The sequence below is a fragment of the Photinus pyralis genome, unplaced genomic scaffold (assembly GCF_008802855.1).
Source record: "Photinus pyralis isolate 1611_PpyrPB1 unplaced genomic scaffold, Ppyr1.3 Ppyr1.4_LG8, whole genome shotgun sequence".
Taxonomy (NCBI): Eukaryota; Metazoa; Arthropoda; class Insecta; order Coleoptera; family Lampyridae; genus Photinus; species Photinus pyralis.
In genome coordinates this window covers 36,178,523-36,191,155 of record NW_022170819.1, presented here as the reverse complement: position 1 = coordinate 36,191,155, position 12,633 = coordinate 36,178,523, and the positions used below count along the sequence as shown (strand labels likewise).

The 12,633-nt window shown below is 33.9% G+C and overlaps 1 long non-coding RNA gene across 1 annotated transcript; it reads right to left on the bottom strand.

Moving 5' to 3' along the window:
- Positions 1 to 9,590: 9,590 nt before the first annotated feature.
- On the bottom strand, positions 9,591 to 10,757 carry LOC116179168. Its single transcript, XR_004146968.1, has 3 exons — positions 10,557 to 10,757; positions 10,229 to 10,511; positions 9,591 to 9,906 (listed from the first exon to the last, which is right to left on the bottom strand). It is a non-coding gene; the product is annotated as an uncharacterized LOC116179168 (long non-coding RNA).
- Positions 10,758 to 12,633: the final 1,876 nt, after the last annotated feature.

Sequence of the window (12,633 nt, the reverse complement as noted above, 5' to 3'; positions counted from 1 at the left end):
AAAGTTTCAAACTTTTTTCTACATCGTTGAAAGTTATATTCAGAAAATCTAAACTTTCGAACTATAACACATCAATCAGGGCTTACCCGCCCGATACTTCTAGATATCGTACGGATATATACCTGCTAAGAATAGTTTTCTTCATCGAACTTTGTAGTGTTAGTAGTGGAAATGGAAGTTTTAAACTTTCCGTAAGATCAAAGACAAATACCTACTCATGCACTCTTCCTTCGTAGAATATGTGTGCTGAATGCAACCTTTGCACATTGCTTTGAAGGTGTAAAGTAATTTAATGGAAGTTAGTGTTGCATCGTTGCATTGCGGTAGAACTTTATCGGTGTCAACGGATACGAACTAATTTGGATGAATTTAGAAATAAATTCATGAACGTCCTCGAGTACGAGATTGTGTCAATCCAGAAGTTTTAGAATTCCAGTGTAAACGTGCACAAAATAAAGTAGCGTACCGATGGACAGACGAATGGAAAAGTGAATTTGGCAATTCATCCCAAGAGAGAGTCTTGGGTTTTACATCGCGAAATTGTAAACTACATTCTACGTTATAACCATCTAAGAATTTTGCATTGAGTATCAGATTTTCGACAGGACAGCGAATACACCCCTATGGGAGAATAAAATTTCTTGCTGATGTTCGCCCTTTTTTATATCCACCTTTTATACTTAAAACTCCTTTACCAGGATTTGGGGTTACGCTTTCCTAAAGGTAGATGCGAGAATAATACAGTGATAAATATTGCAGAAAAAATCCACAAGGGATCTTACGAAAAACATTAAAAGCTCCTCAAAAACGTGTTAACAATAATCGTCCTTACGAGAATTTAAAAGGTGGTTCTTCAAAATAATATTACCCACTCTTACTGCCATTTTATCCCGCACGCCAATCGTGGAATTATCAATAATGGCTTCCTAAATCAGAAAGCAGGACATTCCCTCCAACCTCCGGTAATCCTAATGCACATTGAAGGTCGTGCTTAAATCTTGTAAAGCATTTTCCATTGTACCCAGCATATGCTATGAATTTATTGTTTAATTCAGTTAAATTTAGTTTATAGCTGCGTTCCAGTATTAAATATAAAATTAAATAATCTTATTGTAGTTCTTGTCTGTAGCACACTTTTACGACGATAGTTTCATATGATAGAATTAAATAGACGCACTAACGAGAAGATGATATCTCTCATACCTCGACAAAAATATGGGGTGTAAGAAAAGTTATGTATTTCAGCTGTAATATCGAAATGATTCGAGGGGTTGAAATTCAGCGCTCACAACACACGATTACTTTGCAACAGATGATATTTCTAACAAGTAATTATGCTTAAAATACCTAATCTAATAGCAACTTAACACATGAGAATCATCTCGCATATGAAACTGTCGCGGCGCACAGATTTTATGTTGTTTCAAATATTTTCGAAGAATCACGTTATTTACACCCCATCTTCTGTACCTATATCTTGTAAAATGACTATACGCCTTATCAAAGAAGGAACTTTTAAGTTAATAATGGCTGTCTTTTATAGTTCTTTTGAAGGGAAGTTGCGGCCCTCGGAAACCTTTTTTTTTTTCAACATGAATTTTACGTAAACGGGGAAGTTACAAACATTTCCCGAACATTTAACTTGTCTATTTCGAGCTATCTTTACGTCTACCTACCACTGACATACACAATAATAAAATAAGAACAGATAAACGACATAATTAAATTAATGGTATAATTGCCTACGTGCAGTTAATTAGAAATTAAATTTAATTACCCCTTTTATATGGCGTGCAATACTTCAAGAGAGCAATCAAGTATAAAGCAAACAGCAAATCTAATAAATTAGGCCAAGTAAAATTTTCAATAAAATCAAACGGTTTATTCGAAAGTTCTTTATGAACGAAACCAATTTAGTCTAAGAAAAGAAAAAGCTTTCAAGTAAACAGAACGATTTAAAGTTGATTAAACAATGTTATATGTACTTTCTAAATTATAAGAATCGATAAGTTCTTTTGAAAGTTACGATATAAATTTGAAGACTAACAAACCCTTACAGAACACCACGACGCGAGAATTCTAAAACCATGTCGTCAATCCTCATTTCTTGAAAATACGAGTAAGTAGATGAACCATAGCTTTCATCAGGCGAAGTGACGTTACGTATGCACATTAAAAATTTAAATTCAATGTACGGATTATTTGGTTATGACTAAACCCAACTACACCGACAAAGAATATATTCCTGAAAACCTGTACCAAAAAGCATTGACACTTAATGCGACAATTTAAAATTTAAATTGGGCAGTTTTCAATTAAAGCGCGGTTTTCTGTTCAAACTTTGTTCGCGATTGTAATAAATTAACGAAAACTTTAACTGGGATAAGTGGTTATGTTTAATAGCGCCAGTATTTTATAGGTTCAGCCTGTTTGCTCGTGAAACTTTTTTTAACGCTTTATCTCTTTTACAGAGCCTATAACAACACTGCTAGGAGGTCCAGAAATGTACATCAATAAGGGAAGCACAATGAATTTAACGTGTATAGTTAAACACAGCCCTGAACCGCCACCTACTATATCATGGACACATAATTCAGAAGTACGTATATACATAAGCATATTATTGTCTAACTTTGGGTATTAATGCACGTAATTATAACGATTGTCTTGTTTGTATCTTACAGTTTGAGCAAATAGCAGACTGTGTAAAATGATTTCTGATTCGATGCAATGAAAAATAATTGGTATTAATAAAAGTTCCATTATTAACTGCAGCCTGCAGGCAATGCAGTACTGAGCACAGTAATAATAGACTAACATTTCTGAAATCTCTGTTTACCAAGATTTTAACCCTTGGCAATTTTCACTGTTCCACATCACATCTTAAACAGGTCCGTGAAGTTGGCAATGCCCATTTCACCAAACTTAAAATTGTTGTAACTATATTTTTGTGCTAATTTTGTGCTATTTATTGCTGATAAACAAAAATTTTGTGCTTTTGAATTTACCGAGTTATTCGAAAAAACAGATGGGTACGGCCAACTTCACTAAGCGATACCCATGTTATAATTTCGAAAAACTTATACTAATTAAATTTGTGCTAATTTTGTGCTATTTATTGCCGGTAAACCAAAATTTTGTGCTTTGGAATTTACCGAGTTATTCGAAAAAACAGATGGGTACGGCCAACTTCACTAAGCGATACCCATGTAATAATTTCGAAAAACTTATACTAATTAATTTTGTGCTAATTTTGTGCTATTTATTGCTGATAAACAAAAGTTTTGTGCTTTTGAATTTACCGAGTTATTCGAAAAAACAGATGGGTACGGCCAACTTCACTAAGCCATACCCATGTAACAATTTCGAAAAACTTATACTAATTAATTTTGTGCTATTTATTGCCGATAAACAAAAATTTTGTGCTTTTGTTTACCGAGTTATTCGAAAAAACAGATAGGTACGGCCAACTTTACTTAGTAATGATTTGGTTATTTATTGGCGATTATTACATAATGTTCTGCTATAATCTTGGTTATAATACTGAGTGAGCAACTATTACTTGTATAATCAAGACAGTACGAACTACTAGCCGCATGCTGCCATAACCAACGATTTGTTTTGGTTTGTGGTACCACATTATTTAGTAGTAGAGTAGTTACATCTTCTTTAAAAAAAGATTTTTGGTTCCAAAAAAGTGGTGATAACGGATACAGATTCTATGCGACGACAGAAAAAAATACACAAAGAAACTGTAGTAAACGTTCAGGTGACAGCATATCCTAATCGAAAGTGTTTGTTGACAAGCTCATACAGATTAGATCTTTTATATGTGTACTACATCGTCATAGCTGTTTTTTCAACAACTTTACTATTCAACACTACGTCGATGTCATTATTAACGTCAGGTCTTTATGTAGCAGTGTTTTGGGACTAAGCAACATTTTTAACCCATAGTTATATTGCAACAAATCTTAAGAGCATAAATGAAAATTCGGATACAAGCTGAATATGGGGATTTATTATCCACATCTGGTACATTTTGTATGCAAAATCGTATTAATTTTCAGGAGTACTTATTGTTTTTTTTTTAATGATTTTTACGAAAGCAAAAATGCCCATGCCTGGTGTAGATGCATAGCGGTGTTGTATGCCATGGTTAAATAGGAAAAAGGGTTGAATGGTGACTTATTTTAAAGGTTCTGCAAAAACCACATACGTGTCCTTTTTGTTGGCATTTTTAGAAAAAGTATTACGGAGTACGTATAACATAAAAATGGATAAAAGCACTTTTCTTGAATTATAATTCAGAATACCTCACAGTATCCCTTGAGAAGTGCCAGAAAAAGATGAAAAGAAATATGGATTCTTCGAAAATTCATGAAAAATAATGAAGGCGAGGAAAAAGGTAAATTGGAAAATTGTGATGATGCAATGTCCTTTTACATTTGTAAAAAGGGATAGAAAAACAAAGTGGGATCTCTTGTCAGCAAGCAAATTGATTTATGGCTGCGATAGAATGCTGGCTCTAAAGCTTACCGCTGTGCCAAAGGATATGATAGTGATAGTACCACTGACTCAGTCTCAGACTCAGTTATTCGACTGAGGATGAGGAAGTAGTAGGAAGTATACTCAAGGATTGAAAACATAATCCAGGAAGAATGTAATGAAATAGAAAAGTTTGATATGAAAGGAAGGCACGATATTGTTTACAACATGATGAAAGAGGTTACCTGGGATAGATCATCAAGACCTGGTATAGCAATGAGGTGGAAGAAAGGAATTTAAAAGTAATGAAAGAAGAGAAAGAAATTCTAAATGAATGGAACGAGTACATGATAGATCTCTAAAAACTAATGAAAATCCAAGCCAAACTGGAACTGGAAACAGAAGAATCAGCCTGCCCTGACAATACAGGGGTCAGCTTTATGTTCACCGAAATGAGAAGAGCAATGAAAGAGCAAATCAGATAAAGCTACGGGAATAGACGGAACTCCATTAGAGATATTAAGGTGTCTTCAAAAAGAAGGGATGAAGGAATTAACATCTGTAGCATGTAATGATATATGGATCGGGGGAATGGTCTGAAGATTTGCTGAAAACTCTGATACCTCTGACTGAAAAGAAAGGAACAAATAAGTGTGGTGAACATAGACCAATCAGCCTGGTATGACATGCAGCAAAAATATGGTTGAGACTGTTAAATAGAAGGCTCCAGAGGATAATCTGGCAGAAGAGTGGTTCGGATTTAAAAGAGAAATGGGAACAAGGAATACGATTGAATGAAATGGGCGAAAGATTTGTGTAAAAATGAAGGAATCTCAATTTGATTGTGTTCTGTGAGATAAACTGATGCACATTCTAAAAGGAATAGGGATAGAATGGAAGGATAGAAGGATTGACAAGGATTCTATCTCCGATGCTATGCAATATTTACGCTGAGTACATAACTTCAAGGTTTTGGAAAGGTGATAAGAGCGTCAATATTGAAGGAAGAAGAGTGGTATTCGGTTTATTGGTAACACCCTCCTGTTTGCAGAACATACAGAAGATCTGTAAGCTTTAATTAAACAACTTAAAGAAAAAGGAATGTGGCTTAGTTATAAATCATAAAAAGACTATGGTAATGAGAATTAGGGAGGCTGAAGAAATGCGAACGTATGTGAAAGATCAAATGCTGGAACTATGGAAATATAGATGCGGAGAAAAATGTTTGGAATAAAGTTATCTAACAGGATTCAGAACAAACAAGTACTAGAAAGAATACTTGGATTATTTGAGAAAAAAAACTGTATGTAATTTAAGATTTTTTAATTATAGACCGTCTGCGTGTAGGGTATTATGTCCAAACAAGCGTCCCCTTCTTTCAGGAATTGTTAAAGATATTTTATCAGACCACTTGGAAGATTGGAAAGTGGCGCAATACTTATAAGAAATTGGGTAATTAGAGACTCTTGAGGATTGGTACGTCTTGCTTGTTTTTTAATAAAAAATTCAACGTTCCTAATCTAGGGGGCTATGAACATAACTCTGGTTTCTTTAGATTATTTGTAACAGTTTGCTCCTCTTCTTATCTCGGTTCTGATTGTGTAAAACTACTTTGCGAATTTTAACTCAATATTTTCCATATTTGTTTAATTCCCATTGCAACATTTTCCCTTTAAAAACCCGATATTCATACAACTAAAGATCCGAATTTACAAAATGTCCTCCTTGGCACTCAGTAGCAAGAAAAAGTCTTACTTATGCACATGGGTTTACTTAGTAACTTCAACCACATAGCACTCCAAATACATATAACATTCATCAATTCAAGCATATTTCTTTTAATTAAATGACATGCAAACGGAAGAACCCATTAAAATTCACTTTGGTAACCGCCGAACCAAGATAACATTGACAAGGGGTATTGACAAATAGCGTCTTACTGTAAGTACGCTATATGAAACTTTGACTGGAAAGAAAACTGAGTTTCAAATAACCTTCACGATGGATTGTTGATTAAAGTTGGGAAATTTATTTCGTCAGAAAAGACTAAATAGATTGAACTTCAAAATTGCTTTTAGTGAGTCGCACGAAACTACGCTACATCTACTCACAAGGATAATAATTACTTTGGAAGTAAAGGCATGAGGACCTTGCAGAAAATATAGCGAAGCCCATTTCGGAATTAATTTATCGAATTACTTACGCATGTTTGAAAATGAGCTTGGAAACACATAGATCGTCTATCTGGAGGTAAAAAAATAAACCTTCGCACTATAAAACAAATAAAAGTAACACATAAAACCAAAAAAGACCTCAAGTAAATATAGGTATTCCAGGAACATTTGCACGATAAAAATAAGTATCCTTTTCAATCTTGTCTCAAAGTTTTTACTGCCCATAATATCACGAAATCCCCAGTAGATTTTTTTCTTAACGCTCACGTTTCACTAACAACGTAAATCATAAGTCTATGATACATGGTGGAACTTGTTATATGGGGGCTGCCTTTGCAAGATAGGGAGTATTATTAAACCCTTAGTTCTTTCTGCATCCCGAGGCAGCCAATCTAGCGTAATATTTTAACTGTGCATGTCGGTTGTCATATGATCAAGTTTATTTGCTCGGTTGATACAGGTAGGAAGATTTAGAAACTACGTTCGAGTGGGAATTCGCATTTAGTGATGATAACAGACGACATGAATCAATACCGGGTTCATTTCGGATTATTCGACCAGTTAATTAAAACGGAAAACTGGAGACAAGCTTAAGCGGAATTGACAAATACCGTAATGTAATTCGATATATTTTTGTCGCGTTTTAGTAGAAGACAACATTTTACAGACCTACGTCGGACGATTGAAATATCTAAATGGAATGCAAAAGGCGTGTTGGCAGGATACATTTCCTTAGAGAGAGTAAATTTGTTTCTTGCTATTCAGGAACTGCCGGTGGGATATTCGTGCAAGCTATAGTTAGTATAATCGATAACAGCGCTTCTTACCGGTATAAAACAGGTTTCGATTAGATTCCAGACATAGTTACTTTTCCTTTGGCATTTCAATTCAGGAATCCATAGCATAATGGTATAATACAAAAACATGGTTCCGTTTTAGATCTCGTAACTACAGAAATTCTGTGCGACTACCCCCAACTTTAGCTCATTTAGTGCTTTTGAATTTCTAAGAGATGGAACTTTCCATAGGGCAACAATTTATTAATGATCCTCAGATCCTTTATAGTTTTGTATTGTTGTCCGTATGTCAGTCCGTGTGCTATAAATCTTTTTAAAATTGGATGATTTTGTTGAAATTTGGCGTACGGGTACTTTAGACATTATGGAAGGACTCTATTTTCAGGAAGCTGGCTTAACAGGAACAAGAGTTGTAGGACCTCGAATGAATCGATGTCAAATTCTTTTTATGGGGCAACATGTATTTTGATCAAAAGATGTCAAGATTGTTATTCTTGCACCCAAAACACGTCGATTTTGGTTGGAAAGGGAACATTTTTACTTCAAAATTTACACCCCTGCTGTCAACCTCCTAAGCAGGGTGGCCACACATTCAATAATTATAAATTGAGCGTTGGAATCATTGGAAAGGGCTCTTAATTTCCTACACGCTTATGGTTTAGTTTTCAAAGTTGAGCGATTAGGATACAGGATATCAAAGCACAAATAATTCAAATGGTGTTTGTTTCAAAAACTATTTCCTTACGAGTTATTTAGTCTGTTTCGTTTTCGTTGGACCACCATAAACCTTAGTCAAATTAGACCTAAAAATGCTCAACAAAAGGTACGGTAGAAGATTTTATTTTTCTAACTTATTTAAATGGCAAAGAGAGAGAACACTCCAAGTTTGCCAATGCAACAGACATCGGGAGAAATTTCTGTGGCCCAAAATTAACAAAAATTTCTGAGGTTTTTCTAAAACAACTCACCAATGGCGATGCTTAGGTAAAATCATGTGTTATTCAAAATTGTAGAATATAAAAATACCTTTAATTGGATATTCTATTTGGTCCTCTAGCATATATAGGGTGGTGACTTGCGTAACGCATCATAGGGATTTCAATGTAAAATTCATAACATGCGATTATTGGCTCCCCAAATTATTTTAGACCAAAAATGTATTAAGGTTTTTTGTCGAAAAAAATTTCCATGACTAATAACCCACGAGATTGATGCCTCTCTTTAAATAAAAAAAATAAATAAAACAAAAATATATCTGTTCAATAATATAATACCTAGAAACGAAAACCAATTTCTGCATTTAAAATATCTGTTCACAACAGGTTAATTATAAATGTGCATTTTCATTAAAGTTTATTGAGTAAAAGTAGCAGATTAATTTTACTCAAAATATTCTTTCATTGGTTTTTCAATGCACACTCGGTATTTTACAACGGAGACTATATCTAAAATAATATACTTCGTTGTTTATTCCAAACAAACTGATGACAAAAGAAGTAAAGAAATTAATGACGTGCCATTGTTTACACAAAGTAACTACTTATTAGCTTTGGCATCAAATACGAAGTATACCAAAATCGATTAGATTTTAATTAAACGCCATACTTTCGAAATGAAGAGAAGCAGAGATCTCATTGCACGTATCAAATCATAAGCTCCAACAACATATTTTCAATTTGCGAAAATAATAGGGGAGACCGTATCTCTGGACCGCAGTCCGATTTGTCATAGATGAGGATCGTTTTCAAAATAAACGCATTTTCCCTGTTGAAGGACTCTATATAATTGAATTTCTTCTAACAAATTTATATAGCGCGGTCGATTGTTTGAAAGCTAAAAATTGCGGGACAATAAACTGACATTTCCGAACGTATGGAAAATTCGTTTTCTTTTTGCTGCATCCACTGCACCGTTCCACTTTGTGATTTCTTGAACTTGATTGTATCCCTCTTACGTCAATTTGTGCACAGATTCTTTCAGGTGGATTTCATTCTGTAAAGAGGATTATATTTACGGATGGGTAAGCGCATGAAAGTAACAAAGAAATGTGTGCATTACATTATTAAAAACTGGAGCATAAGTTAATACTAACTGACACTGATATAAATACAGCAACTTTGGAGATAAAACAGTATATTGAGACAGAATCCACTTAAACTATAAAGTGAACAATAAATTAGATTTAACTGCTTTTAAAACACTTCTTAACTTTCTATGCAGATTTCTTTATAACTACCCCACTTTGTTTTCTTAATAGCTCTATAAAACATGAAAATAAAACTTCTAATTTGGTGAAACATCATTGGGTTCTTTTGCTTACTACTGATTGCTATTTTCTGTCTATGGGCTAAAATTGCATGAAATTTCCATTCGTCGGCGATGCCTTTCAGATTTTTGTTTCAAACTATGTATAATGATTAAAGTTGGGACTTGCCAATTGAATGTACCTGCCAATACAAAAAAATGGGTTAATAACGTTGCGCGCTAATAATCGTGGTTTCAAACGGTTTTAGTTAATTGATTTATGATGAACAAAAGGTTACGATGGTTTAGTTAGTGTGTACAATAACAACTGATAGGGTGTTGCTACCCTTAATTATTTGCGCGGGGCATATGGAAGAGTATACCTTTAGCTGAACTTTTTATTGCCTTTTTTTGTAAGCAATAAATTATCGTGTTCATTTTGTGCTAATTTATGCGCTAATTGTTTACGTTACAGAGAAAATCAAAGTGTTCCAATTGAATACTAGAAAGTCAACTTTTTCGTACCGAAATGAAAATAAGGCGATGGTTATGTGCTCGTTATGACCTACTATTTGCCTCCATACACATACACATGATTGAGCATGAGCTTCGGAAGGATTTGTAATTACCACATCATGTGCATTCAAAATGTATTCTCAGTGCATCCAACCACACCCCTACCTTACAGTTAATTGGTGCTGAAAACTGGTTTGCGTTTCGATTTATCCTTATTTTTTTGTCGAATTGGTAGAGCAGCCTGGGTTTGGAAATCAAATCATAAATAAAATGAACAGATTCTTCGGAGATTCTGTAAAGATTTGAATATATTTAAATCTTACGTTTTTTTTAGTACTTGATAGATTGATTTTGATTTTTACATTTTCCATTAGTCTGCTCTAGCATATTTTAAAGAAGCTTCAGGAAGTCTTAATAAATATTCTCCAGAGATTCTTTAGCTGTTAAGAAAACTGGAGTTTTTAGAGAAATGTCAGCTTTCAGCTCCAAAATTCTTCCTCCTAAAATGTTAAGATACTTTTGTGAGGGTTTTTAGACATTCTTCTGAGAATCTGTAAAGAAAAATAAAATTATTTTGCAATAAGGTCAATGGTTTTCATCCTTAAAAAAAGTTAAAAAGCGACCAATGCAAATTTGGCGAGAACGTGAATTTCCATGGGAAAAAATGGAATAACTCGTAAGAGCACAAAATTTATCGCATTAGACAAAAAAAGTTGGAACCTCAACTTCACTGTGTGTGAAGCAGTTACCTTTCGTTAAGTTTAAAAATTTTATAAAAAATCATTTTTTAGCTTATTGTTTCTACTCCATAGAGGAATACCTCAGTACACCTATTGTTTTTAATTTGTGATTTTAACTTGTATTTTTATTTTTAATATTGTTAGTTTTTTATGAATCTCTTTGTCCGTTTGTACTTTTATTGTATACTACTTATTTATGCTGTAATTTGACCTGTCGCAAGCACTGAATGTGATATTACGACAAAATATACAATATACAATATACACTGATCTGCATGTTTGATAAATTTTCTAGTAACATACTTCCAGTATTGTAACTGAAGTTGTGAAAACGGTACATCATCGGAAGTAAATGCAGTAAGGTATGTAATGTAATTCTGTTTCAAGATTAAAAACAACGATATTATAGTACAAATTTTGTGTACCAAGGATTTAATGCCATTTGCTGCGCACTCTTCCCCTTTCTTTTAATACAAAGTCTATAAACCCGAGGATAATGCTACATTTACAAGACAGAAGATGAAAAAAGTATATTAAAAGGCCGTTTTATTAGAAATTCCTTACTTGATGTTGTACGTCAGGGTCCCTTGCGAGATATAAAGCAGAAAGGCATCTCTTGTGTAAATGTTATACAGATACAAACAGAAACAAATATTGAAAAGGAAACCATCAACAAAGCACGCGACGTAACTTAGATTTGTGTAATAATTAATAGAGAAGTTTAAATTTATTTTTTTGTTACAGGAAATAAACTATGATTCTCCGAGAGGTGGAGTGAGCGTAATTACAGAAAAAGGTGATATTACCGTCAGTTATCTACTCGTGCAAAAAGCACGAAATTCCGATTCTGGAAAATATACGTGTAGCCCTTCGAACGCTAACCCGAAAACTCTCATAGTGCACGTACTAAACGGTAAGTTAATTATCCCTTGAAGAATATTAAATTTCATAGTGTCTCCTCCGCAACCTCAAAAGTGGACGGGCAGACGGTATTCTAATTATCTCTGCGGTTTGTTTGATTAACTTGTGAATCATGATTGACTTAAACGAAAATTTACTTAACTTTTTAGTAGGTTCGTAATTTATTAAAACTTCTTGAGTTTCACATCAATTTTCTCAGTGGGGTGTTAAATGTCAACCTCTGAACTTTTTCCTAGGACCATTAACTTAAATTTACGATAAGTGTAATTATTACCTGTAAACCTTTAGCGTAAAAGCTTTCCGAGCAACAGATGTGCCATGAACTGCTATTATATAGCTAATTATGCATTTACGTTATACAGAGGTTTGTTTTAAAATTGTAATACACAAATGCCGAGAATTAAACGAGTAGAACTGTTTTCTGTGGACTCTCAATGGGAAAGATAGTGGTGTTGGCAACCCTACTGAGTTGCACTGCTAATTCACGTATAGGTCATTGGATAAGAAGTTTATACGAAATTGGAAATAGACAACTAACGAATTGACGATATTTTGTATACAAGGTGTCCCAACGAAAATGTGTACTGCAACAAAGTATTATCGCTGAGACCGGAGAATAACTCTCGAGGTCTTAAGAATTGTAGCATGTGAGTTTGAGTCGAGATTGCATTATTCTTTGGAAGAGAATACATGCGTTAGTTTAAACCTTTTTGGACATTTATTAATTTTTAAAGTTTGATTTCCCAGTAAATA